Below are 15,731 nucleotides of genomic sequence, written 5' to 3'. Positions count from 1 at the left end.
GAAGTTAATTCTTTAGTTTGAGAGCTCCCTCTTTGCATTCTTCCTACTCTTTTTAACAAGGGAATGAGTTGAAATTCAGAAATGTTATTTCTAAATAAAATAATGAACCCCCTTTAAAATTTCTCTCTCCTGCATCTTGGATTATTATGAAATTTATTTTTCTGTGTTTCCCTCACTGATTCTATTTTCAACTCTCTGCCTTTTTTCATAATGATCTTTAGCTGACAAAATAGATCCACAGATGCAGAAGCATGGAACAGACTGATGAATCTCAGAGGGAAGGCAGGGGTGGGAAGAAATTAACCAAAGAACTTGTATGCATATATGCATAATCCATGGACACAGACAATAGTGTGGTGAAGGCCTGCCCTCCCCTTCCACCCCCTGTGGGTGTGAGGTGGAGGGGTTCAGTAAGGGGGGAAAAGGGAGACATCTGTAACACTTTCAACAATAAAGATGAATTAAAAAAAGTTTGTGAAAGTCTAAAAAATTAGTAATAATAAAAATCAGTAAAATTATTTTGTTTTTTTAAATAGAAGTGAGATTTATGTTAGGGAAAAGGAACATTGCAAATGGAATTTCCTCTAATTTTAAATGTACTTGTCTGTCTTCTGGGAAATTACAAAACTTTATGGGCCTCCCCTCATATTGTGACAACCTAATCCTGCACACTTTAAGAGTTATATATATCAAACTAGGGGCCTGGTGCACGAAATTTGTGCACTGGCGGGGGCGGGGGGTCCCTCAGCCCAGCTTGCCCCCTCTCACAGACTGGGAACCCTCAGGGGATGTCCTACTGATGGCTTAGGCCTGCTACTGCACCAGCCCCATCACCCCGCTGCTGCAGCCACTGCCAGCCACCGCAGCTGCCAAGGTGTTTGCATCAACATGGACTCCAGTCCCTTCACCATGAAAAAAAAATGACAACTTTCTTTAGGCATTTTCAAGATGTGTCTTTCATAGGATATGACATTTCTTTTTTTTTTTTTATCCACACCTGAGGATATTTTCCATTGATCTTTAGAGAGTGTGGAAGAGAGAGGGAAAGACAGAAAGAAACATCAATGTGAGAGGGACACTTTGATTGGTTGCCTCCTGCATGAGCCCTGACCTGGGCCCCGGCCAGGGAGGAGCCTGCAACCTAGGTACATGCCCTTGATCAGAATCGAACCTGGACCCTGTGGTCGGCAGGACAAAGCATTATCCACTGAGCCAAACCCGCTGGGGCAGGGTATGACATTTCTTAGCCCTCCAGCAGCAGACCTTCATTTTTTTCCTTCAGGAGTGAGGTGGAAAAACCCTAGATCACCTTTTTGGATTCTTATTACCCAAGTTACCAAGAACATTACCAGTGGCGTACAGGGAGCTTAGCCAATGAGCGGTCAGAAAAGGTGTTTCCTCTGCAGCCTCTGGCTCTGCTCTGGCCCTGCTCAAGCCTGTGCTGCAGCTTGGGCAGGCCACCCCGACTCTGCTCAGGCCCTGCTCAAGCATCTGCCGTGACTTGGGCAGGGCCCCTCCAGGTCCACTCAGGCCCTGCTCAAGCCCTGCTGTGGCTTGGGCAGGGCTCCCCAGCTCCAATCAAGCCTGTGCCACAGCTTGGGCAGGGTCCCCCAGCTCCTCTCAGGCCCTGCTCAAGCCTCCACCGCCCTGCCCCTGGCCACTCGGTGCCAAAGCCCATAGGCCAGGAGTGGCCAAGGTGTTCTGGGACCCTGGCAGCTCAGGGCCCACGCGTGGGCCTACAGGCTTGGAGAAGCCTGGGTCCCGAGGATGTTCCCGGGACCCAGGCCGCTGGTGCCTGCATAAGCAAATTAACCCACCATCTGTGTTGAGTTAATTTGCATACTCACTCCTAATTGGCTGGTGGGCATCACGGAGGTATGGTCAATATGAATCCTTCTCGTTTATTAGTGTAGATGACCATGAACTCACAATGGTCATTTAACAATAAAAAATGTGAGGGCATTTTTTTTATAGTATTCATCACCATTATTATTTGATAGTCAGAGAAGTTAAATGACTCACCCAACACCACACAGCTTACAAATGGCAGAGGTAAGGGTCTGAACTCAGATCCACCTGACGCTTATTCATTGACATCCTACTGCCTCTATGGTGAGTCCAAGTCTTTCACATGCTTTACCTGCATGATCTCTAACACTTATAATGCTGTAAGGTGGGTTTTATTTTTTAAAAATGTCTTTATTGATTAAGGTATCACATATTTGTCCTCATCTCCCCATTCCCATCCCAAACCCCTCCCCACACATGCCCCCACCCCCCTGTTGTCCGTGACCACTGGTTAGGCTTATATGCATGCATACAAGTCCTTTGGTTGATCGCTCCCCCTTACCCCCACCCTCCCCTACCTTCCCTCTGAGGTTTGACAGTCTGATCAATGCTTCCCTGTCTCCGGGTCTGTTTTTGTTTATCAGTTTATGTTGTTCATTATTTTCCCTAGATGAGTGAGATCATGTGCTATTAGAAATATACTTATAAGAACCGAAAATGAGACAAGCAATAATGGTTATGCTGAGAGGCAAATGAATCAGTCTGTAGTGAGTTTCTTTCTGGGCCAACAGTTCTTTTGAGTCCCAATTTCAATGTCAAACAGTTCCTTATGTGCACATGTCAGCAATGATATTTCAGTTCTGGATGGTGGACATATGGTGGTAATGCAGGTCCCCTGACTCCGATCAAGCCTCTGGTGACTTGGGCAGGGCCCCCCAGCTCCAATCAAGCCTGTGCCATGGTTTGGGCAGGGCCTCCCTGGCTCCACTCCAGCCCTGCTCAAGCCTCTGCCACCCCGCCCCTGGCCACTTGGTGCCAAAGCCCGTAGGCCAGGAGTGGCCAAGGTGTTCTAGGACCCTGGCAGCTCAGGGCCTACGTGTGGGCCTACAGGATCGGAAAAGCCTGGGTCCCGAGGATGTTTCCGGGACCCAGGCCACTGGCGCCTGCATAAGCAAATTAACCCACCAGCTTTGTTGGGTTAATTTGCATATTCACTCCTAATTGGCTGGTGGGTGTCACGGAGGTATGGTCAATATGAATCTTTCTCATTTATTAGTGTAGATGACCATGAACACACAATGGTCATTTAACAATAAAAAATGTGAAGGCATTTTCCTTATTTATCATTATTAAAATCATAAGGTCTTTGTTTTTCTTTTTAGGTTTTGACACCTTCATCCATTTTTCCCACCTCCCACCCATGCCTCTGGCCACCACCCATCTGTTCTCTGTATCTATGAGCTTGTTTTTTTTTTTTTGTTTTTTTGTTTTAGATTCCACATATAAGACAGTATATACAGTATTCGTCTTTCTCTCTCTGATTTATTTCACATAGCATAATGCCCTCAAAGTAACATCCATGTTGTTGCAAGATTTTGTTCCTTTTTTATGGCTGAATAATATTTCATATATGCCATAATTTATTTATTCATTTATTTATTCGTACACTTAGGTTGTTTTCATATCTTGGCTATTGTAAATCAGTGATTTTCAACTTTTTTCATTTCATGGCACTCATTAACTAATTACTAAAGTTCTGGGGCACACCAAAAATACATTGTATTTTTTGCCAATCTGACAAAAATAGGTATAATTTTGATTGATTTACAAAAAATAATAGTAATTACCTACCCTTTATGCTCCAAAGTGACATTTAAAAAATCAGGTGCCTATACTTGTATATAAGAATTTCTGGTACCAAGAATTAACCAATCAGACACAACCTTATTATGCAACGTGACCAATAAATTGCAACTCTATTGTATTACAAATATATTTATGGTTCATGACAGGGCATTCACACTGAATGACTATTGTTGTAATGGCTGTTGTCATTTCTTTATTTGGCAATCTAAGGGAAAAGAGTTCAGTGCCCCTGACTAAATAGTCAGTTATTGCATGTTTTAAATTTTTTGTGGTATATTTTAAAATCACAGCTTTTTTTTCAAATTAGTGTTTTTGTTTTCTTCAGATAAATACCCAGAAGTGGAATTGATGGATCATATATTTGTTCTATTTTTAATTTTTTGAGGAACCTCCATAATACTTTTCATAGTAGCTTCACCAATTTACAATCTCACCAAAAGTGCACCATGGTTTCCTTTTCTTCACATCCTCACTAACACTTGTTATCTCTTGTCTTTTTTTATTATAGCCATTCTAATAGGTCTGAGGTGATATCTCATTGTGGTTTTGACTTGTATTTTCCTGGTGATTAATGATATTGAACATCTTTTCATGTACGTGTTGGCCATCTGCATGTGTTCTTTGGAAAATTGTTCAGATTTTCTGACACTTTTTATTTTTTAATAGCTTATCAGCAGTGTTTATTGGTAATAGTGAAATTGATAACTTATACCCATTCTCCTTAAGACCTTCAGAGTACCCTGCTGTTGTGTCTGGTTACATAGTAAAAATATGCCTACAGACCTAGCATGATAGAGCCAGTGAATCAATTTTTGGCTTTTGGGGTGTTCTGTGCACATGTTGGTTCTTACCTGACAGTGAAATTATACCTGAACAGTGAAGAAAAATGGGAGCTCATGCCTGGCCCTTATGCAAACCCATTGCTGTGGGGCAGCCTTTGGCACTGATGCAATGCACTTTTTTCCCTTAATAAATTATAAATTTGTAAGTATTGCCATTTTGGGTCCTGAGTCTTCTATAGTAATTTAACTCACTGTCACTATTAGTGCACCACATTTCTTGAAATGTGGCAGTTCTGTAGTTTTAGGCCTTGTGGCCACTTCTCAATGTATAACCTTTTTCTCTCTCATGAATTATCTATCCATAATCCATGTATAATCTAGTTTACTTTTCATGTTGTTTGTTCAGTGGTCTCTTTCATTTCTTCCCTTATTTTCTCTTCCTTATTTTCTGTGCTTTCTCAGTGTGCTTGCTGGTTTCTATTTCTCTTGGATTCACAGTGAACTCTGGCCACCAACAATTTCTCTGGTTTCCTGAGCAGTCTAACAATAAAGTCTTTTTTTTTTTAAAGAATCTAAAGAGTACTTTTAATCTAACAGTTACTTTAAAACAAATATTTGTTTCTTGGCTGGGATAACATAGCATTATTATCCCAGTATACTGCATTTAAAAACTTTAAATCACAATTTTTTTTTCAGAACAGACACCCATTTATCTACCACCCAGACTTAACAAACATTTGTATTTTGCCATATTTGGTATAATTAGTAGAAAAATAAAAGAAAATATTACAGATAACAGTTTAGAGATGGGCACCTTCTACTCCAGAGGTTAATTGCAACCTAGAGTTGGTGTGTAGCCTTTTTTTTCTTTATTTTTATTTTTAAATTTCTTTATTGATTAAGGTATCACATATTTGTCCTCATCCCCCCATTCCCATCCCACACCCCACCCCACGCATGCCCCCACCCCCCTGTTGTCCTTAACCATTGGTTAGGCTCATATGCATGCACACAAGTCCTTTGGTTGGTCTCTCCCCTATATGCCCACCCTCCCCTACCCTCCCTCCGAGGCCCAACAGTCTGATCCATTCCTCCTTGTTTCTGGGTCTGTTCTTGTTCATCAGTCTATGTTGTTCATTATTTTCCCTAGATGAGTGAGATCATGTGCTACTAGAAATACACTTATAAGAACCAAAAATGAGAAAAGCAATAATGGTTATGCTGAAAGGCAAACGAATCAGTCTGTAGTGAGTTTCTTTCTGGGCCAACAGTTCTTTTGTGACCCAATTTCAATGTCAAACAGTTCCTTATGTGCACGTGTCAGCAATGACATTTCAGTTCTGTATGGTGGACAAATGGTGGTAATGCTGGTCTGACCCTCTCTGGTTTGGTCCTGGGCAACCTGCAGTGACTCACAGCTGCTGACTGCTAGTATGGCAAGGCGACGTCAGTGTCTTCCATCTCTGGACTGCTTCTTTTCTGTCTTCATGGCTGGAGTAGTCCTGTTGATTCCTCTCTGTTGCCAGAATCCACATGGTCTCGGAGTTGTTTTCTGAAAATATACAAACATATTCTTGACCAAAAGTTAATAAAGGAATATTTCCTATAAATTTGACTTGGGATCCTTTTTCATTTTTTGCCCAAATGATTTTCCTCTGGCTTGTTTTGACACCATGTGTGTTTTTCATGGGTGTCTTGCTTTTAGCATTACAATTAATTTTCTAAAGTACAAATTTTCTAGATGTAATTTACTTACAGGATATTTTTCCTTACATGATATTCTTCTACTATCCCCCCTTTTTTGATTTAAATATTAGGAGGCTTTTGAAAAATTTTTAATGTAGTCTTGATAGCTTTTAAATTTTATTTTTTTGCACTATAATATGACTGCTTTAGGTTCATTACCTGTTATGCAATTTTATCATGATATGAACTACCAATAAAAATTTTAGTTAACACTTTAGGGACTGTTTTTTGTCCAGTACTATTAATTTTTCTAGAATATTCACTTGCTTCAATTAGCCAATTTAAATTAGCCTGAAAACTTGACTACTATTTCACTGTCAAATTTATTACTCTAACAACAATCTTATTTTACCCTGTAAATATTAGTGGAAAGGATTATTTGCCTTCTTGAGTAGGCCCTGAGCATTCCTGGTGGTAGGCTGGATTTAGATATCAAAATCCCACTTCCCCTCACCATGGGTTCAAGGCAACTCAAACAATTCTTGTTGCAGTGAGAGGGCAGCTGCTGTCGGCCAAGTCTCTGTCTGTTACCCGAGTCCCGATTTGAGCTGGGCATGGGACGTTAAGCAGCCATTGGGGCAAGAGACTTCCTTCAGAAGGGGTGAGGATTCAGGCCCCTGCTAAGTTAGGGGGGTGAGGGTCTGTGCCCCACCTCTGTTGACCCCCAAGTTCTCTCCTGATGGCCCCTCTGCAACTGTGCCTGTCTTAGGTTGTTCCTTCCCTGAGGAATCTTACCTGTCTCTGGCTAACCAGCCATCCTCCGGGGCCAAGCAGGGTGATGTGAGGTTCAGTTCTGTCTCCTTGGTACCTTATGTCCCTGTGGCCTCCACGCCCAGCACCTGCCTTGGGATCCCGTCGCCTGCTGGCGGGGCCCCAGCACTGATCCCATATCTTGGGGAACCCGGGTTTCTTCTTCAGGGATGGCCCAGCTTGCCCCACTGGGCGAGAGGCAGATCCATGGTACCAGTCATCACGAGGCTTCAACCTCAACATGAACAGGAAACTCAGGCAACAGCTGTGTGCAATTGGATTGTGAGAAGAGGGTCCCTCTTGGCCAAAATGGCAAGAGGGACCTAACAATAAAGTCTTATTTCTGTTTATCACAATAGGGACATGATTACATTCTACCTGTGCTGTTGGGTTATTATCTTCTATCAGAGGTGCATGTCTGTTTTGAGAGCATGTTATCATTAGAACTGTTCTCCACATGTACCCCAATTAATAGAGTTCTCTCCCAGAGGTGTTGTTTTTATAAGAGTTCCTATTAGATTCTCATCCACACTTATGTCTAATGATACACATTGTATGTGTATAATAACATGTACACATCTATACATATGGAAGCCTCATATGCAAATTGTCCCCTCAGGAGTTCGACCAGGAGACCAGGAGTTCGATCACTCACTATGACATGTGCTGATCACCAGGGGGCGGCACAGAACATGGTGGGCATTGGTGATGTGGCGCTGGCAGTGGGCAGCAGTGGAGGTGCTGCTGGCCCCAACAGGCCCTGACAAGAGCAGGATTGCAGCAGGATGGTGGATCAGGTGAGCACGTGGTGCCAGGGCAAGGTGGGGTGCCAGGTGGGTTTGTGGGGCTGTGAGACTGGGGGTGTGATCTGGGGCTGCAAGTCTGGGGATGCAGGCTGGGGCTGCTGGGGCCAGACAGGGCCAGATACACCCTGAAACCCTCCTGTGGTCCCTTCCAGGCAGGCCAATCTCCCACAGTCCCTCCCCGGCTGGCTGGCCCCAATTATACCTCTGTGGCGGAAAGAAAGCTGCATCATCACCAGAATATGTCTGAAGACCAACTATTTGCACAACATACTTCTGCGGCTGAAAGGAAGCATTGTCATCGACATAATATGTCTGAAAAACTGTCATCAACAAGTACTACCAATACTGGTACGAACTGCCTTCACAGCGAAAATGAAATAAATGAGGATGCAATTATTGAACATAGTTGTGGTGGAATGACTATTACATGTCAATTTTGCCTATCACTAAATTTCTCTGATGAAAAACCATCTGATGGAAAATTTATCGATGTTGCAGCAAAGGTAAAGTTTTTCCAAATGATATAAATTTTCCAGAATACCTGACATATTTAAAAAAATTAACGATAAATGAAGATTCTGACAGTAAAAATTTTATGGAAAATATTAATTCCATAACTAGTTCTTTTGCTTTTGCTTCAATGGGTGCAAATATCACATCACCATCAGGACATGGGCCATACTGTTTTAGAATACATGGTTAAGTTTATCACTGTACTGGAACTTTACATCCTTCAGATGCTGTTTCTCGGAAGTTTGCTCAACTCTACATTTTAGATATTGCTGAAGCAACGAGTAAAAGATTAGCAATTCCAGAAAACCAAGGTTGCTCAGAAAGACTCATGATCAACATCAACAACCTCATGCATGAAACAGTCGAATTAACAAAATCATACAAGATGTTACATGAGGTAGAAAAGGAAGCCCAATCTGAAGCAACAGTGAAAGGTATTGCTGCCACAGAGGTAACTATGACAATTAAATATGATCGTAATAGTGTTCTCCATAGATATAATTATCCCTGTGTAACCGAAGTTGCCATCATATTTAGGAACAAAGATGGAGAACCTCCTTTTGAAAGGGACCTGCTCATTCATTGTAAATCAGATCCCAATAATCCGAATGCCACTAAAATGAAACAAATCAGTATCCTGTTTCCTACATTAGATGCAATGATATTTCCTATCCTTTTTTCCACATGGTGAAAAAGGCTGGGGAATGGATATTGCATTAAGACTCAGAGATGACAGTGTCATCTATATATAAAAAAGGCTATTATGCTAAGTGTCTGTCTAGGTAATGACGTCACATAGCAACACCCCCTTCCTTTCCCTAGCAACTAGCCTCCTTGGAGTTTCTGCAGCCCAGGAACACAGGTGGAAACACTTTACACTGTAACCAAATGTCTGTGAAGTGTTTTCCCATGCCCCATCTCATTTGATCCTCACAGAAGTCCTGGAGTAGGTAGATGGGAGACTCGGTGGAATTCTCTTTTCTTTAAATTAGCTGGAAAATGGAGATTTAGAAAGTTTAGAAACTTGACCCGACTGAAAAGAAGTAGAAATGGTGGATCTTGAAAATGACTTCAGGTTTTCTCACTGTGCAGAATACACTGACTGGTCAGATTATTGTGACCACCTCATCAGTACTTCGTTGGGCCACCTTTTGCCTTCAATACTGCAGTGATTCTTCTTGGTATTGACTCCACGAGATGTTGAAAGGTGATGCGAGGAATCTGACACCATGCCTGATGAATAGCATTGTCCAGTTCTGTGAGATTTGATGGTTGTGGAACCAGCTGCCTGATGGCTTTTTTAACTTCGTCCCACAAATGCTCAATTGGATTAAGATCTGGTGATTGTGGGGGCCACCTAAGCAAGGTAAAGTCTCCTTCATGTTCTTGAAATCACTCCTGCACAATACGAGCACCATGGCATGGCACATTGTCTTGTTGGAAGAAGCCATCTCCATTGGGATATGCCATCAACATGATAGGATGAACTCTATCAGCTAGGATACTTAGGTATGTTGTGCTATTCAGACGTCGTTCCACACAAATTAAAGGGCCCAAATCATGCCAGGAAAACATGCCCCAAACCATAACACTGCCCCCACCAGCTTGAAGGGTTGTACTCATGCATGTGGGGTGCATGCTTTCATGCTGTTTCTGCGAAATTCTCACTCTGCCATCTGCATGATGCAACTGTAAATGTGATTCATTGGACCACATGACTTTTTTCCCAATGCTCGACTGTCCAATCCTTGTGTTCCTGTGTGAATTGGAGATGTTTTATATTGGTAACTGCAGACAGCAAAAGTGTTCAAACAGGCTTTCGGCTTCCATATCCCATAGGATGCAGTGTACGGCTAATTGCCTACAAACGTCAGGTGGTCATAATAAGCTGGTCACTCAGTGTATAGTAAAACACTGCTGCAGTTACATATTTTTCCCTTTGTTCTCCCTGCATAATCTACAATAATAATCTGCTTCATGTTGATATTTACTGCTGTGTTGCTGACAATTACCTGAAAGAGAAGTTGGGTGCTTCACTGGGCTGGAAAAAGTTTAGCTAAATCAGAAAGCAGGTCTAATTAAGCAAGTTTATTCTATATCTATAAAAGGCTAAGTTGACTAGCGCATGCACAATGCATATAAAGCTCTTGTTGGCACCAATCGCATGCAGGTGTTTCTATCTGTCATTGTCGATTATGAATTTGGTTGACATTTCTATTATGGAGAAAGGGTGCATAGCGATATTAAAATATTTCTTCTAATTAATTTCCTTTCAATATGCACGAATTCATGCACTGGGCCACTAGTTAGTAATAACATGCTTTGCTCATACTTCTTGATTCTCTGTAATTCTTTCCTGGTTTGACTATTAAGTTATCTGGGAGTTATCATCTACTCTTAATATTTTACTTAAATATTTTATATATCTCTCATGTCATCTGCCTATGACCTATTGGCCCAAATTTAACTTTCTGTCTAATGATAACATACCCATTCCTTTTAAAATCCTCTTATAGTACCATATACTTTATCAATGTTTTTTTCTTGATATCTTTATTGTAGAGAGTATTACAGATGTCCCTCCCTTTTGTTTCACATTGTCCTCCTCTACCCAGATCCTGGCCCACCCTAAGCCTTCACCACCCTATTGTCTGTGTCCATGGGTATTGCATATATGCATATAAGTTCTTCGGTTAATCTCTTCCGATTCCCCTCCCCACTTCCCTCTGAGATTCATCAGTCTGTTCCATGTGTCCATGCTTCTGGTTCTATTTTATTTATCAGTTTATTTTGTTCATTAGAGTCCTTGTTCATTTATTTTAATTTTTAGATTCAATTATTGATAGGTTTGTATTTATTGCCATTTTATTGTTCATATTTTTGATTAGCAAATGCAAACATCCTAAGGTAGGAACTAACGTGGTTTTATGTTGTGGAACAGAAAGAAGGCCATTGTGGCTAGAGCAGAGTGAGTAAGAAAAGTGGCATAAAATGATGCTGGAAAGTTAGGGGCCAGTTCATGCAAGGAATTGTAGGTGAATGCAGGTCGTTTTTTTTTTAATTTCTTTATTGATTAAGGTATCACATATTTGTCCTCATCCCCCCATTCCCAGCCCACACCCCTCCCCACACATGCCCCCACCCCCCTGTTGTCCTTAACTGCTGGTTAGGCTCATATGCTTGCACACAAGTCCTTTGGTTGATCTCTCCCCTTTACCCTCACCCTCCCCTTCCCTCCCTCTGAGGCCCGACAGTCTGATCCATGCCTCCTTGTTTCTGGGTCTGTTCTTGTTTATCAGTCTATGTTGTTCATTATTTTCCCTAGATGAGTGAGATCATGTGCTATTAGAAATACACTTATAAGAACCAAAAATGAGGCAAGCAATAATGGTTATGCTGACAGGCAAACGAATCAGTCTGTAGTGAGTTTCTTTCTGGGCCAACAGTTCTTTTGAGACCCAATTTCAATGTCACACAGTTCCTTATGTGTACATGTCAGCCATGACATTTCAGTTCTGTATGGTGGACAAATGGTGGTAATGCTGGTCTGACCCTCTCTGGTTTGGTCCTGGGCAACCTGTAGTGACGCACAGCTGCTGACTGCTAGTATGGCAAGGCGACGTCAGCATCTTCCATCTTTGGACTGCTTCTCTTCTGTCTTGATGGCTGGAGTAGTCCTGTCGATTCCTCTCTGTTGCTTGAATCTACATGGTCTCAGAGTTGTTTTCTGAAAATATACAAACATATTCTCGACCAAAAGTTAATAAAGGAATATTTTCTATAAATTTGATTTGGGATCCTATTTCATTTTTTGCCCAAATGATTTTCCTCTGGCTTGTTTTGACATCTTGTGTGTTCTTCATGGGTGTCTTGCTTTTAGCCTTACAATTAATTATCTAAAGTATTAATTTTCTAGATGTAATTACTTACAGGATATTTTTCCTTACATGATATTCTTCTACTACCTCCCCCCCATTTTTGATTTAAATATTAGGATGCTTTTGAAAATTTTATAATGTAGTCTTGATGGCTTTTAAATTTTAATTTTTAGCACTAATATTACTGTTTTAGGTTCATTAAATTGGCTAGTTGAAACAAGCGAATATTCTAGAAAAATTAATTGTACTGGACAAAAAGGTGTTCCTAAAGTGTTAACTAAAATTTTTATTGGTAGTTCATCTCATGATAAAAATGGTAGTTTTTGTTTTTAATGAAGTCAAAGCCATTAAAAATTTTTAAATAGAGGAATGAAATTATTTGCTTTTATTTTTTGGAACAACAGTTTCATGCTGATATGTAGAAGGTGGTGTGGGGAGAGCTAGAGTGGAGATAAAAAGACATCTTATCAAAACTGACTCAAGAAAGTACAGAAAAACCTGAAATTTTCGTATAAGCATTAAACACATTGAATCTGTCATTAAAAACCTTCCCTTAAAAAAACAGTTTTACCAAATATTCATGAATGAAATAATTATAAACTTGCACAAATAAAAGTGGACACTTTTAAACTCATTTTATGAAGCTATTTTAATCTTTTTTTCCCATTTTGTACTAAGGTATTACATGTGTACATATCTTCCCATTTCCCACCCCCACCCCATTCTCATACATGCCCTCACCCCCCAGTGTCTTGTGTCCATTGGTTATGCTTATATGCATGCATACAAGTCCTCCGATTGATCTCTTATCTCCCCCACCTCTCCCTAACTTTCCTGCTGTAATTTGATAGTCTGTTTGATGCTTTACTGCCTCTGTATCTTTTTTTTCATCAGTTTATAATGTTCTTTATTATCCACAAATGAGTGAGATTATGTGGTATTTTTCTTTCATTGACTGGCTTATTTCACTTAGCATAATGGTCTTCAGTTCCATCCAGGTTGCTGCAAATGGTAAGAATTCCTTCTTTTTATGGCAGCGTAGTATTCCATTGTGTAGATGTACCATAGTTTTCTGATCCAGTCATCTGCTGACTGGCACCTAGGCTGTTTCCAAATCTTAGCTATTGTAAATTGTGCTGCTATGAACATAGGGGTGTATATATCCTTTCTGATTGGTGTTTCTAGTTTCTTAGGATATATTCCTAGGAGTGGGATTACTGGGTCAAATGGGAGTTCCATTTTTAGTTTTTTGAGGAAACTCAATACTGTTCTCCACAGTGGCTGCACCAGTCTGTATTCCCACCAGCAGTGCACGAGGGTTCCTTTTTCTCCGCATACTCGCCAGCACTTGTCGTTTGTTGATTTGTTGATGATAGCCATTCTGACAGGTGTGAGATGGTACTGCATTGTCGTTTTGATTTGCATCTCTTGGATAATTAGTGACTTTGAGCATGTTTTCATGTGTCTCTTGGCCTTCCTTCTGTCTTCTTTTGACAAGATTCTATTTAGGTCTGTTGCCCATTTTTTTTATTGGATCATTTATCTTATTTTTATTAAATTGTATAAGTTGCCTGTAGATAGTGGAGATTAAACCTTTATCAGTGATAACATTTGCAAATATGTTCTCCCATAGAGTGGGCTTTCTTGTTGTTTTGTTGATGGCTTCTTTTGCTGTGCAAAAGCTTTTTATTTTGATGTAGTCCCATTTGTTTATTTTCTCTTTAGTTTCCATTGCCCTAGGAGCAGTATCAGTGAAGAAGTTCTTTTGGCATATGTCTGAGATTTTGCTGCCTGTGGATTCCTCTAGTATTTTTATGGTTTCCAATCTTATGTTTAAGTCCTGTATCCATTTTGAGTTTATTTTTGTGTATGGTGTAAGTTGGTGGTCTGGTTTCATTTTTTTTTTTGCATGTATCTGTCCAATTTTCCCAACACCATTTATTGAAGAGACTGTCTTGACTCCATTGTATGTTCATGCCTCCTTTGTCAAATATTAATTGAGCATAGTGGTTTGGGTCGATCTCTGGATTCTCTATTCTATTCCATTGATCTATATGTCTGTTCTTGTGCCAGTACCAGGCTGTTTTGAGAACAGTGGCTTTGTAATACAGCTTGACATCTGGTATTGCGATCCCTCCTACTTTATTCTTCTTTCTCAGGATTGCTGTGGCTATTCGGGGGTCTTTTTTTTTTTTATTCCCTATGAATTTTTGGAGAGTTCTTTCTAGGTCTGTGAAATATGCCATTGGTATTTTAATGGGGAGTGCATTGAATCTATAGATTGCTTTGGGTAGTATGGACATTTTAATGATGTTGATTCTACCAATCCATGTTCTTCCATCTCTTTATATCTTCCTCTATTTCTTTTTTCAGTGTCTTGTAGTTTTCTGTGTATAGGTCTCTTACCTTCTTAGTTAAGTTTATTCCTAGGTATCTTAATTTTTTTGGTGCAATGGTAAATGGGATTGCTTTTTTAGTATCTCTTTCTGTAAGTCCCCTATTGGTGTATAGAAATGCCATAGATTTCTTGGCATTAATTTTGTATCCTGCTACATTGCCGAATTCATTTATTAAGTCTAGTAGGTTTTTGATGGAGTCTTTCGTTTTTTTTATGTACAATATCATGTCATCTGCAAATAAGGACAGCTTTATTTCTCCTTTTCCAATTTGGATGCCTTCTATTTCTTCTTCTTGTCTAATTTCAGTGGCTAATACTTCCAGTACTATGTCAAACAGGAGTGGTGAGAGTGGGCATCCCTCTCTTCTTCCTGTTCTTAGAGGAAATGGTTTTAGTTTTTCCCATTGAGTATGATGTTAGCTCTGGGTTTATCATATATAGCTTTTATTATGTTGAGGTATGATCCTTCTATTACTACCTTGTTGAGAGTTTTTATCAAAAAAGGATGTTGGATTTTGTCTAATGCTTTTTCTGCATCAATTGATATGACTATGTGGTTTTAATCTCTCAATTTGTTTATGTGATATATCACGTTTATTGATTTGTGGATATTGTACCATCCTTGCATTCCTGGGATAAATCCTACTTGGTCATGTTGTATGATCTTTCTGATGTACTGCTGGAGCCGATTTGCTAGAATTTTGTTGAGGATTTTGGCATCTATGTTCATGAGGGATATTGGCCTGTAATTCTCTTTCATTGTGTTGTATTCTTCAGGTTTTGGTATTAGGGTGATGCTGGCTTCATAGAAGGAGCTTGGAAGTGTTCCTTCCTCTTGAATTTTCTGGAATAATTTGAGGAGGATAGGTTTTAGTTCTTTCTTGAATGTTTGGTAAAACTCCCCTGTGAAGCCATCTGGCCCTGGGCTTTTGTTTTCTGGAAGCTTTTTGATGACTGCTTCAATTTCTTCCATAGTTATTGGCCTATTGAGTTGTTTAGATTCTTCCTGATTGAGTTTTGGAAGGTTATATTTTTCTAGGAATATGTCCATTTCCTCCAGGTTGTCCAGTTTGCTGGAATAGAGTTGTTCATAGTATTTTGTAACAATCCTTTGTATTTCAGTGGGGTCTGTTGTTATTTCACCTCTTTCATTTCTGATTTTGTTTATTTGAGTCCTCTCTCTTTGCTTCTTGGTGAGCCTGGC

Source organism: Cnephaeus nilssonii (genome assembly GCF_951640355.1).
Source record: "Cnephaeus nilssonii genome assembly, chromosome: X".
NCBI lineage: Eukaryota > Metazoa > Chordata > Mammalia > Chiroptera > Vespertilionidae > Cnephaeus > Cnephaeus nilssonii.
This window is presented reverse-complemented; position numbering follows the sequence as displayed.